Source organism: Vanacampus margaritifer, chromosome 20 (genome assembly GCF_051991255.1).
Source record: "Vanacampus margaritifer isolate UIUO_Vmar chromosome 20, RoL_Vmar_1.0, whole genome shotgun sequence".
NCBI classification, from domain to species: domain Eukaryota; kingdom Metazoa; phylum Chordata; class Actinopteri; order Syngnathiformes; family Syngnathidae; genus Vanacampus; species Vanacampus margaritifer.
Window position 1 is genome coordinate 14,355,889 of NC_135451.1, and position 12,579 is coordinate 14,368,467.

General features: G+C 39.1%; 1 long non-coding RNA gene across 2 annotated transcripts; it reads right to left on the reverse strand.

Moving 5' to 3' along the window:
• Positions 1-4,634: 4,634 nt before the first annotated feature.
• Positions 4,635-9,931, reverse strand: LOC144040374 (uncharacterized). 2 transcript variants are annotated; one of them, XR_013289715.1, is made up of 3 exons: positions 9,829-9,931; positions 7,139-7,283; positions 4,635-5,448 (listed from the first exon to the last, which is right to left on the reverse strand). It is a non-coding gene; the product is annotated as an uncharacterized LOC144040374 (long non-coding RNA). The 2 variants fall into 2 exon arrangements; XR_013289714.1 differs by lacking the exon at positions 9,829-9,931 and adding an exon at positions 9,654-9,793.
• Between the last annotated feature and the right edge of the window lie 2,648 nt (positions 9,932-12,579).

The following is a 12,579-nucleotide window of genomic DNA, read 5'->3' on the forward strand; positions in this document are numbered from 1 at the left end:
TTGATTAATTTTTACAAATGGTTGACATGCTACCCTTCAATTCTTGAAATCGTCCTCATGATGTCATCACCCACTCATGTTCCTGCCGGCCTTGGAGGAGGTTACGGCGATAGTGGAGGAGGGGAGTGCACACGCTTCCTGTCAACCGTCCCAACTTTATTGACACGGACAGGAATCACTAATGAAAGTCTGTCTGTTTCTCCCACCCTGACTCGTGTTCATTAATATAACACACGCACACACAGTAGATAGCCTTGACCTCGCTGCTGCGAGACATACGGGAAAATGAGGCGCGGCCTCGTTTAACTGGAAGTCGAGCAAATGAAAGACAACAAGCAGTAATTAGACCAAACAATGTAGCAATAGCGTAGCGTCATCAGCTAATGAGTTCGTCAGTCATCATAAAATGGAGCCGATTGTTGTTACTTTGTTGTAATTAACCAATTGTTTTGATCAGTTTTTTCCCTTTTCCGTGCCACTGATTGTGATGTATCACGAACAAGGGAACTTGTCAGAAACACTTGGTTTATTAAAACAAAGTAACAGTGATCTGCATTCTTGACAGACTTTTAGCTTTACGTTCAAAAGAAAACGTAATGTCGTAAAATGTTTTCATTGCTGGTCCAAATAGAGCATGGGCATTTTTTCTTTGTTTTATTTGAGTCATTACTTTGTTTTAAGTGTGTTGATGTTTTCCTCATTTTAGTTGCAGTGATGGTAGTTATTTTTTTTAATAAACAAACAGATTCGATTTTTTTTTCTGCTTTAGTTGCAATGACTGTCGACAGTCATTACTTTGTCTTAATAAACCACTTGTTTTGCTGTTTTCCTCATTATAGTTGCAATGATTGTTGATGTGGGTTACTTTGTTTTAATAAATTAACTACTTTGTTTGATTTTTTTCCTTTGTTTTGGTTGAATGACTGTCGAGTCTTAACGAACCAAGTGTTCCAACACATTTTCCCTTTCCCGCTACCTGACGTGCTCCACTCGTTTTATTTTGATGCCGATTTTCGCCGGTTCATTTGAATAAATCGTGCTTCCACATCGATATTGAAATACATTTGACAGGTTTTTCATTGTGGCATCATCGCTGTGAGTTCCTATGCTCGCTCGTGTCGAGGGGGTCTAGCGTGAACTCTGCAGCTCCCCTTTTGAGCAGCTTACAAGAAAAAAGGCCCGACTTTGAATGAGTCTTTTGTGTTGCATGTTAAGAACAGCATACAGTAGCGCAACTCCCTAAATGAGCCTTTCAGCCAACGAAAGGCCAATGAGCAGCTGATGCATACGAATCACAACCAAAGGTGTAATTGTGTTAAAAAGCGCAAGGAGGCCCCCCCACTGGCTAAAAATAAAGCCCCCCGCCATGATGAGCGGCAGATTGGGCTCGACTCACTCCCACTGATGCTTATGCTAAAGGCGAGCGAGCCGGTGAATGACAAAAGATGGCTTCCTAATAAATGACGAGGGCATTAAGAATAATGCGGTGCCTTTTCTTTGCGCTGATGTTGAACACTGATAGCACGCACACGCAAGCGCTCTCCCATGCTGAGAGATGGGACAATATTCAACTTATGCACTCCACTTCTCAGCAGGCGGCCATTTTGAGTTCTCCAAGGGGATATTTATTATCATGCACATGTAGTATTATTATCAGTGTATGTAGAATAAGTTCAACAGTAACAGACATACAAAATTGTTATAAAAATCTATTTTGTATTTTTGTAGGAGAGAAAAGTAAAATCAACCCAATTTGGATGTAATGAAGTTTGAGTTTAATCATATGATTTTCACAAATTTCATCCAGTTATCTCGTTTATAGTGGGTGTAATTCTACTATCGACCACAAGATAGCAGCGCACTTGATTTGTTTGAGACAATGTAAAATTTCAAGAAGAAGAGGAAAAGAGGAAGTATTCCGCACAAATTGTTGACGATTATTTGAACGTCTGTATTAGAAGAAGCAATTCAAACCACAAAAGTCCCTATTTTAAAAATCATTGTACTGTTGTGGTAGTGTAAAAATTTCAAAGCAATGTTGAAATATACTTCAAAACTACAATATCAACAAAAAATAAAAATAAAAATAAAAAAGTTTAAGTGTAGAGGATTTCCTTTAATGGGGAGAAAAACGACTAAACATGATACTTACAATATATTATTTTAATTACATTATTTTATACTCAACCACACACAGAGAAAATATTGCAGTATTTGCAATGTAATTAGTAATTACTTCAACACTGTCTGTGTGAGCAGTAATCCGTGGAATCCATTGTTGGTCCTACGTGCCTGCTCCTTCATTATGAACAATACCCCCCCCCCCCCACACACACACATACGTCCCCAACCCGCCAGCTCACATACACACACCCGAGAAGTGTGCTTCCCCACAAAAAGAGGCACAATTAGCCCAACGACACAAGCCGTCACAATGGGCCAAACTTTTAGAAAGCAAACACTGAAGTGTGCCTTGTCGTTCTGGGCGGGGTTGGGGAGGGGCCTTTGAATTCTGCAAGATTGGCAAAATAAAAATAAAAATGTAGCTAAACGCAAAATAATGCCACGCTTTAGTCCACGGTTTTATCCGCACTTGTCACAGTCGCACAACTTCGCCTTGTTGCTGTGCCACAGTATGTGTATGCGCGCGTGCGCGCGTGTGTGTAAGTTTGCAGTGCCAGACACACATTAATGATTGCGAGGCTTAAACAAACCCTCTGCGGTTGTTCGCCATCGACCCGCTGATCCGCCGATCACAACCGGCTAACGGATCCGCAGAGGCCTCGTGCCGTAATTGACTTGCTCTTTGGGACTTCACACACGTGCACGCACACAAACACTCACATGCGGGATTAGCCGCCACCATTAGCCACACCCGTGTTGCTCTTGTTTTGTGTATTTTTGTTGTTGTGCTCACAGTGCTAATTATGAGCTGTAGAGAAAACGTGTGATTGCGCTTGGTGGTTGGAGTCCCAGAGGGGGATCAGTGTTAGGGCTGCCCTTTGCGCTGCCTGATCAGTAAGGAGGAAGGGGGGGCTTAACCAAAACTATTTATTTTAACGTCAAAAAAATGGAACTACAGTGAAGCTTTTTCGCTATTAATAACTAACGGCCACACAGCTTCTTTTACCTGAATGCCAACACAATATAGGCAAGATGGCTAACAATTAGCATCTATGTGGCGATGTTGTTAGCGTTATAGCAACGGCTATTGGAACACACTCTGGTGAGTATAAAAAGCAAAACATAAAACAAGGACGCTTTAAAGACGCCACACCCCTGCTACCTGAATGCTAACCTACAATGGGAAACTCCATAGGCGTACGGGCTAACAATTAACATCTATTTGGTGATGTTGTTAGCGTTATAGCAACGGCTATTGGAACACACTCTGGTGAGTATAAAAAGCAAAACATAAAACAAAGACGCTTTAAAGGAGCCACACCGCTGCTACTAAATGCTAACATACAATGGAAAACTCCATAGGCACACGGGCTAACAATTAGCATCTATTTGGCAGTGTTTTTACACTTTAAGCAATGGCTATCTGAACCCCAAAACGGTTTCATTGTTTTTAATTGTTTCAATGATGTCATTATGATATGTTTATATGAAGTATATCATTATAGAGAGCTATTGTTCTCATGACAAGCAAGTGGTTAGCCTGACTTGATGAGAGAGCTTGTTAGCATTGGAAAGACCCCCGTCCCCGCCCTCTCCCTCATTTTACCCCAAATGAGCTCATCCTTTTTGGCTTCACCCCTTGAAATATGGTCCCTGGTGTTTATTGGCCCGTGTGCGCCATTAAAAGCAAGAAGCACGGTAAAAGTGTGCGCGCTTGTTTGTGTTCGGGTCCGGACGGATGGCCCGTCATGAGCTCACCGATCGGATCGTCCGGCTGAACGTATTTCCTGATTAACTCCGGCGTTTTTTTTTTTTCTTCGAAAGGACGTTCCCTATCTCTTCTTCCCTCTTCCTCGCTCCCTCTCTCTTTATTGTTTTATTTTGGTTACTTTTAATTACCGTCGTCATGCTTGACGGCGGCTGATGACTTGATTAAGGCTGTCGCGCGCAGTTCCAGTCTCTACCCCGCTGATGGATGACTCCCAAGCTTATTAACTTACTCTTCACCCCCCCACCCCCAACAACGATCAATAAGGTGCCGGACCTCGAAATGCAAGAACGGGAGTGCGGGGGGGGGGGGGGGGGGGGGATTGCGAGGGGCCGCCATGATGGAAAGACACATGATTAGCCAATATGGAGAGAGGAGTACAGGTGTATTGATTGGGATGGATTAGGCTCAGTTGCAGAGGCTTAAAAGCTTCCTTTTTTCATACGTTTCTTTGTAATCTTACCCGACACGGTGACACTGACAGTTTATACCACATTTTTTATGCTAACGATTGATGGAAAATGGAGGAATTTTGATGCCAAAAACTATCGAAATCACACAAAGAAATGCTTACGGAAGTGGATTAATGCCACGGCAAAAAAAAAAAGTTAAATATCATGGTAGGCTATAAAGTGATAAATGTAATGTTTATTTATTATAGCGTGATACATTTTACGTTATAACATACTTGTTAATTATAACATTATTATAACATAAGTCTGAGTGCCGCACTCAGCCAAAAAGAAACAAAAAAAACCTTCAGGTTATTGGCAGAATCCAATCCAAATTTAATTTAATTTAATTATTTAATGTGGATGAAATGATCACACTGTAACATGAGAAATTGAATGTTACGTTGTAAAACATAAAATGTATCCCATTACAACATAAGTAAAACTTAAAATATTAAATTTACCACTTTTCAAAAAAACTTGTTAAAATATAAAATTTACGTTATAATGTTAAAATTATCACATTAAAACAAGAAATTTAGCTTTTTTTTGTTTTTGTAAAAAAAAGTCAAATTTATCGCTCTTCAGTGTAAAACTTATCACATTAAAATGTGAATTGTGTCACATTATAACATGAAATTCATCAGATTATAACATGATACTGAACTTGTTTTTGCCCCACCGTAGCATAATAATATTTAATCTTTTCAACCTTTTTCCCCAAAAAATGCAAAGATAGGATGCTTTTTTTGCGGCCTTATTAGCTCGTGCAAGCGCACTAAAAGCAAATATTTACTTTATATTTATTTTAAGTTGCAACCCAATCAAAACAAATCGGAACCTTCAATTCTCGTGGGACGAAAAAAAACCTTTAAAGGTTTCAAGTCAAACCCGAAGGTACTTGAGCGCCCGCCCGTCTCCTTTTACTTGGGAGACCACCATGAGACACGGCAGATGAGAAAAGGTCACACAAAAAAACAACCTTATTCCCCACGGGGTGGTCTCTCCGCTCCACTGGGGGCTTTTCAGGAATCAGAGCTCATCATTGAAGATCATTTTGCCGCCAATGGAAGCACTTCAGCGTGCCGAGAAGCCTTGACGTGTCTGAAGGTGACATCGCCGGCATCCCACATTAGGACTGAATGGAACCAAAGGGGGCCAATCACACACACAATGAGGTTTTTTTTTCTGCGTGCTGCGATATTGATCACGACTTGACGTGATTTCAAAGAAATTGAAATGTCCGCAGTGGAGTTATTACCTCTAACTGTATACATTTGTTCCAATAAAGGAACAGAACACCTAGCTTAAAATGATGCTAAAATGGCTACTTCTAACCAAAATGGCAGACTTCCTGTGTCTTTTTAGGCATGGGTTCTTGAGACTTTTTGGGGGGTCTCCTCATGATAAACATGTCTACCAAATTTCATGTTGCCAAGTGAAATTGTTTTTGGGGGCTGAATTTTTTTTTTGACGGACCCCTTGAAATAGTCAAAATAACTAAAATGGCCTTTTCAAACCAAAATGGCAGACTTCCTGTGTCTTTTTAGGCATGGGTTCTTGAGACTTTTTTGTGCCTCTCCTCATGATAAACATGTCTACCAAATTTCATGTTGCCAAGTGAAATTGTTTTTGGGGGCTGAATTTTTTTTGACGGACCCCTTGAAATGGTCAAAATAACTAAAATGGCCTCTTCAAACCAAAATGGCAGACTTCCTGTGTCTTTTTAGGCATGAGTTCTTGAGACTTTTTGGGGGGTCTCCTCATGATAAACATGTCTACCAAATTTCATGTTGCCAAGTGAAATTGTTTTTGGGGGCTGAATTTTTTTTTTGACGGACCCCTTGAAATAGTCAAAATAACTAAAATGGCCTTTTCAAACCAAAATGGCAGACTTCCTGTGTCTTTTTAGGCATGGGTTCTTGAGACTTTTTTGTGCCTCTCCTCATGATAAACATGTCTACCAAATTTCATGTTGCCAAGTGAAATTGTTTTTGGGGGCTGAATTTTCTTTGACGGACCCCTTGAAATAGTCAAAATAACTACAATGGCCTCTTCAAACCAAAATGGCAGACTTCCTGTGTCTTTTTAGGCATGGGTTCTTGAGACTTTTTTGTGCCTCTTCTCATGATAAACATGTCTACCAAATTTCATGTTGCCAAGTGAAATTGTTTTTGGGGGCTGAATTTTTTTTTGACGGACCCCTTGAAATGGTCAAAATAACTAAAATGGCCTTTTCAAACCAAAATGGCAGACTTCCTGTGTCTTTTTAGGCATGGGTTCTTGAGACTTTTTTGTGGCTCTCCTCATAATAGACATGTCTACCAAATTTCATGTTGCTAAGTGAAATTGTTTTTGGGGGCTGAATTTTTTTTGACGGACCCCTTGAAACGGTCAAAATAACTAAAATGGCCTCTTCAAACTAAAATGGCAGACTTCCTGTGTCTTTTTAGGCATGGGTTCTTGAGACTTTTTTGTGCCTCTCCTCATAATAGACATGTCTACCAAATTTCCTGTTGCTAAGTGAAATTGTTTTCGGGGGCTGAATTTTCTTTGACGGACCCCTTGAAATTGTCAAAATAACTAAAATGGCCTCTTCAAACCAAAATGGCAGACTTTTTGTGCCTTATCAGGAGTGGGTTCTTGAGACTTTTTTTGTGTCTGAATTAAAAATAGAATGTATGTGGATTTTTCAGCCCAGATAGGAAAAAAGTGCTCTAAATCAACTTTTTGACATAAATAGATAATATAGTACGATATAGGGATATAATTACGCACACATGGATGTACTGACCTCTGTTTCTCCTCTATTTGTGTTGAAGTTAAGTGGAAGCTTCCTGCAGCGAAAGAGCCCTTTGAGATGATGCGCACCATTAATGTGACTGGTCTCCATTTCCCAGCCATTGATCTCACACTGCGGAGCTTCCAACCCCGACTGACTGCAAGAAGACGACAAGCAGAGGTAGACTTAAAAGGAAATTCCTACAAGAAATTGCTGCTTTAAGAAAATGACATATTGGAAAGTCACATGAAATATCTGATAATAGCTGTCCTGTGAAATTGAAATATAATTCATGAAACAAAAATCATAAAAATATTATGGTTAAAAAAATGAAATAAAAATGTAGAAAAATTAAAATGTATCAGCAGGGAATTTCGCAAAAAGTTAAAAGACAAAAATAACTGACGCCACTGGAAATTCATAAATTAAATAATCAATGAAAAATAGCGTAAAGAACAAATGTAAAAATAAAAATACAAAATAATTAAAAGTGACTTTTCAGAAAATAATTTCTGAAAAACTAATGGCTTAGGGTATAAAACAATTTTAAATGTAAAAAAAAAAAATCACAAACGCAAAATTAAATAATTTTTGCTCCAATTTTTTTACTTTTTTAATTTTATTTGAGGGGTTTTCAACTTTTTTTATTTTATTTGAGGGGTTTTCAACTTTTTTAATTTTATTTGAGGGGTTTTAAACTTTTTTTTTATTTTATTTGAGGGGTTTTCAACTTTTTTAATTTTATTTGAGGGGTTTTCAACTTTTTTTTAAATTTTATTTGAGGGGTTTTCAATGGGTGTCTATACAAAGATTTTTGCTATTTGCCCTGAAGAATTTAAAAGTAATGCAAATGTAATATTACTGGATTTGTTAATGAAATTAATATATATATATATATATATATTTTTTTTTTAGTTGGTCAACTTAGACCTGAAATCGTTAAACATTAACTACATCTTAGTAGTAAACTAAGCACAAAATAATAAAAATAAAGAAATAAAAGCACAAATCCTCACAGTGATGCAATATTCTGCGCCTAAACCGCAGCAAAACAAACGACTTATGTCCATTTTGTCCAATCTACTTTTCCAAGTCACCTGAAAGTAACTTCTCCACTAAGCTTTCAGCTTGGACATTTGAAAGATTGATGTCATAAAAGCCATTAAAAAGGCAACTTGGAGCCATGTCGCACTTAGTGGCTACATTAAATCCCCGCAAGAGAAACTTTTCTCAAGTGCAGAAAATTCATGCCGACCTCTGCAGTTTCCCCCGTTTTTTTTTTTTCCACTCGGCTTCGATGCACATTATGAGAAATATGGACCTGCTTTTACCGTATGCACTCCAGCCCGAGCCGTCATCTGTGACTTCTATTAGCTTGCCGCTCAATAGCGCTCTTGTCCTTGGATGTATTGTTTCTATTAACTTTTTTTCCTGGTTTGTTTTAATTAAAAGTGCTGATGGAGTTTTTTTTGGGGAAGGGGGGGGGGGCATATGTCACAACAGTGCTAATGAATTGACGCTATGTCCAGCAGATGAATCAATGCTAACTGTCTGTATGGCTTGGCATGAATCAGAAAATAAAAGCATAAACAGATCAATGGAGCTTTCGCGGCTTGCGTATTGCTGACATAACCCAATCCTGGCACGCGTGTGTGCGTGTGTGGCCGCCTTGCAACCAGAGCTGTAACGCAAGCTCACTTAGCATATGGCATCTTTACCGTCGGTGGGGTAAACACAGTGGGGAAGCGCGCAGGATGGTCAAAACACGCCGCTCCGCGTACATTAGCGCGCACATGCCACACACTGAGCCGTTGGAAAGCTTCTTTATGACTCTTTAAAGTGGATGAACTTTGTAAGGAATGGACATTTGTGGCCCGAGCAGGACAAGGGCGTGTGTAAAAGTGTGCTGAATATTCTACGGACTCTTGTTTGGAGTGAACAATGAAACACACCGGACTACAGAAGCTCCAAACAAAAGCCCATAGAGGATTTGTCACATTCTAGTCCATGTTACTGTGCTGCTCATCCCACAAATGAATGTTCCTCACAAATGAGGCATCAATTGAAAGGGTGTTGAACATACTTTCTATCCGCATTACCTATATTGGCATGACACATCGTCACACTGAAGAAATAATCCACCAATCACACATCATATGACAATCAGACAACGCCTGAAGCCCAAAACGAGAGTCCATAAAGGATTTGTTACATTTTACATACAACATTGCGTGACTCATTCTACAAATATATGTTCCTTAAAAATAGGGTATCATTCGAAAGGGTCATAAACATGCTTCTCGTCGGCATTAATTATATCGGCAAGACGTATTATTACAGTGCGAAAATAATCCACCAAACACATCATATGCACTAAATAACAGTTGAGGCGCTAAGCAAGAGTCCATAGAAAATTTGTCACATTTAACATACAACAGTGACCTACTCGTTCCACAAATACATGTTCCTTGCAAATCATACATCATTTAAAATGGGCATAAACAGGCTTGCTATCAGCATAACCTACACGGGTAACAAAGACCGTTTCCAAGGAGAGATAAGCTACCAAACACACAAGATTCCATTGAAGATTTCTCATATTTTATATTGTGCTACTCATCCCACAAATGCAAGTTCCGGCTTTCTATTGGCAGTTCCTATATTGGCAAGAATCACTGGAACAAAAACTTCACAGAACGCACCTTTACTCCCACCCTTGACTAATATGGGTGACGAGGATGTTGCTATCAGCTGTCAAACGTTAAACCTTAATGGCAGTTGGCAATGCTAACAAATCAATGCGTCCCCAACAAGGGGCTCGGATTTCTGACCACACGCTGAGGAGGGCGGGCAGGACGGACACAGACAACCTTAGCCTAACCTAGCAGCTAAAAAAGAAAGAAAAGAAGTGAGGCCATCTTTGGTGTTAAGAGGTTAGACGCCCGGAAGCAGGCAGCTAGCCGGCTAGCAAACGGGAGGTGACGCGAGGCTGTAAAGTGGCCGTTAGGGTACATTAGAGCCTCCTTGAAGGCATCATGAATTTTTCAGCGGGGTTGGGGGGGGGGGGGGTGATGATCGCAACCTTAAACACACCACGGGCGCTTCAAGATACTCTCACCTTTAACCCCTGCTCACCCTAGAGGCGGGTGGTCACGGTCAATGATCTGCCCGGCAACAGAGGCAGATCACAAGGGGTCAAGTGGATGTTTTCTCATCCTCTGAACCGATTAAGGTGATAAATTATGGGGTGGTACTCTGACATTGATACAAATGATTTATGTACAGTAAAATGCACTCTTAATAAATCCATGCTGTGTTTTTATGCTTCTGAAATGACAGCCAATCAAATGGAAGAAAACCAATCATTCATAAGTATTTTAAATGAGTATAAAAATAAATAAATGATCAAAATATTCAGTAACTTGTCTTTGTAGAGTGAAAATTTGTTTCTAACCTAATTTTAGGACTACATTAAAAAAAATATATGTACACATACTATAGTTATATTTACAATTAATAATTATTCTGTAGCTTGCCTGTGTGCATTGCTCATTATTTTCTCATTCAATTTTAAAAATAAATTGACGATATAATTATAATGAATCACAATTATTCAGTGTGCACAACCAATTCATTTTGTAATGTATTTTAAAAACATATAAAACAATTACATTAAAAAATATAATACCATATACATAGCCTAGCTTGACTGTATATAGTGCTAATTATTTGGGTAGTCAATTAATAAAAGCATTTAATGTTCTTAATATAATATATGTATATATATTTAATTTAAAAAAATATAGATTTAATGTCAATTAATGGAAATTATTCCTTACAGTACTAATTAGGTTAGTAATTCGGTTTTGAAAATGATATTCAAATTTTTAAAAATATATTTAAAATGGATACAAATTATTTTGTGCACAGTACAAATTAATTTAGCATGATAGTTTTTAACAATTTAATTAAACATTGCTTAGAAATATTGTTACAAGGAATTTCATTAAAGTACATTTTAATTAAATTTAAAATATAAATGTATGAACATTCGTAAACAACAAATTTACAGTAAAACGCTTTGAAATCATGACAGATTTTATTTTATTTTTTTAGTTTTATACATACCCTAACCACTACATTACTAAAGACACAATTTTGCAAAAAAAAAAAAAAAAATATATATATGGGGACTTCACTGAGGCTGTGGTGGGGGCAGATGTGTGCGCTCGGGGGTGCGTCCGTGAGCGCGTGTGTGTAAATGGATTTAGTTTAGGCGGGATTAGCCGCCCTAAGAGAGGCAGAGACATGCAAGACGTGCGTGTGCTGTGCGGTGGGAGTGTCCATATGCTGCAAAGCCTTCCCTCGGGGACCAACACATGCCACTCAACACGCTGGATACTACTAAATAAATATTTGGATTTTTTTTTTTTTAGCCTTAACAAAAAAATAATAATAATTACAATAGATAAAAAAAAAAAGCTAGCTAGCTTAATGCTAACACATAATGGAAAACTCCATGGACTGTTTAGGAAATAGCATCGCTAATCAAAATTCACTCTTATTCGTTTGTCTGTATGACTGCATTATACTGCCCCTAGTGGCCATGGCGGGAACACCATAAACACAATGTTAAAAACAGCTATTGTCAGTTTCATGCGGAGAGGAAACCTGCGTGGAAGAGTGCGGAACAAGTCGAATGACAATGACGCACGTGGTGACCCCTCCCGCATGTGAATGGACCCCCCTCCCTTACTGGCATCATCTTTTTTTTTTAGCACACTCACCATGAATGGAGGGACGAAGGGGGCCGGGATGTTGCCCCGTGGGAGCACAGCGGATCCCCACTGCAGCCCCCGTGGAGCAGGGTGAGGCCATCTGCCCTCTTCTTCTTCTTCTTCTTGGGAGTCAATCCCACCTAGATGAGACACACACAGAAATATGGGGGGGGGGGGGGGGCTTTACAGACAGTGTTTGATCTGTTTGACCCCCAGTGTCTAAATAAAGTTTTAAAATCAAATCACACTTTGTTCATAATAACACATTGTTGTTGCTTTGTATTAGCTTTAGTGCTACTATTATTCGTATCAATCAAAATCGCTGATGTCTAGATGGACCAATCAGGGGGCAGTAGGGGCGGGGCTAGCATGTGGATGATCCTCCCTCTCTCCATTTCTTTCTTTTGTCTCTCGTCATCCCGTAGTGTGGAGGGATCTTTTTTTCGTGGCGGAGGCCCCCCCAGGGGGTCGTATACATGGCAGGGAGGGAGGGTCCGTTCCAATCATGTACTTGTTAGTTGTCTTATTTGAAGGTGACCCTTCACCCCGACAAGCCGTCCATCATGTATCTTTCTATTTATTTATAATCAATAAAGATAAAAAAAAAGTCTGCACACCCTCATTCAAATGCCAGGATTTTTTTGTGATCATCATTTAAAAAGAAATCATCAAAGT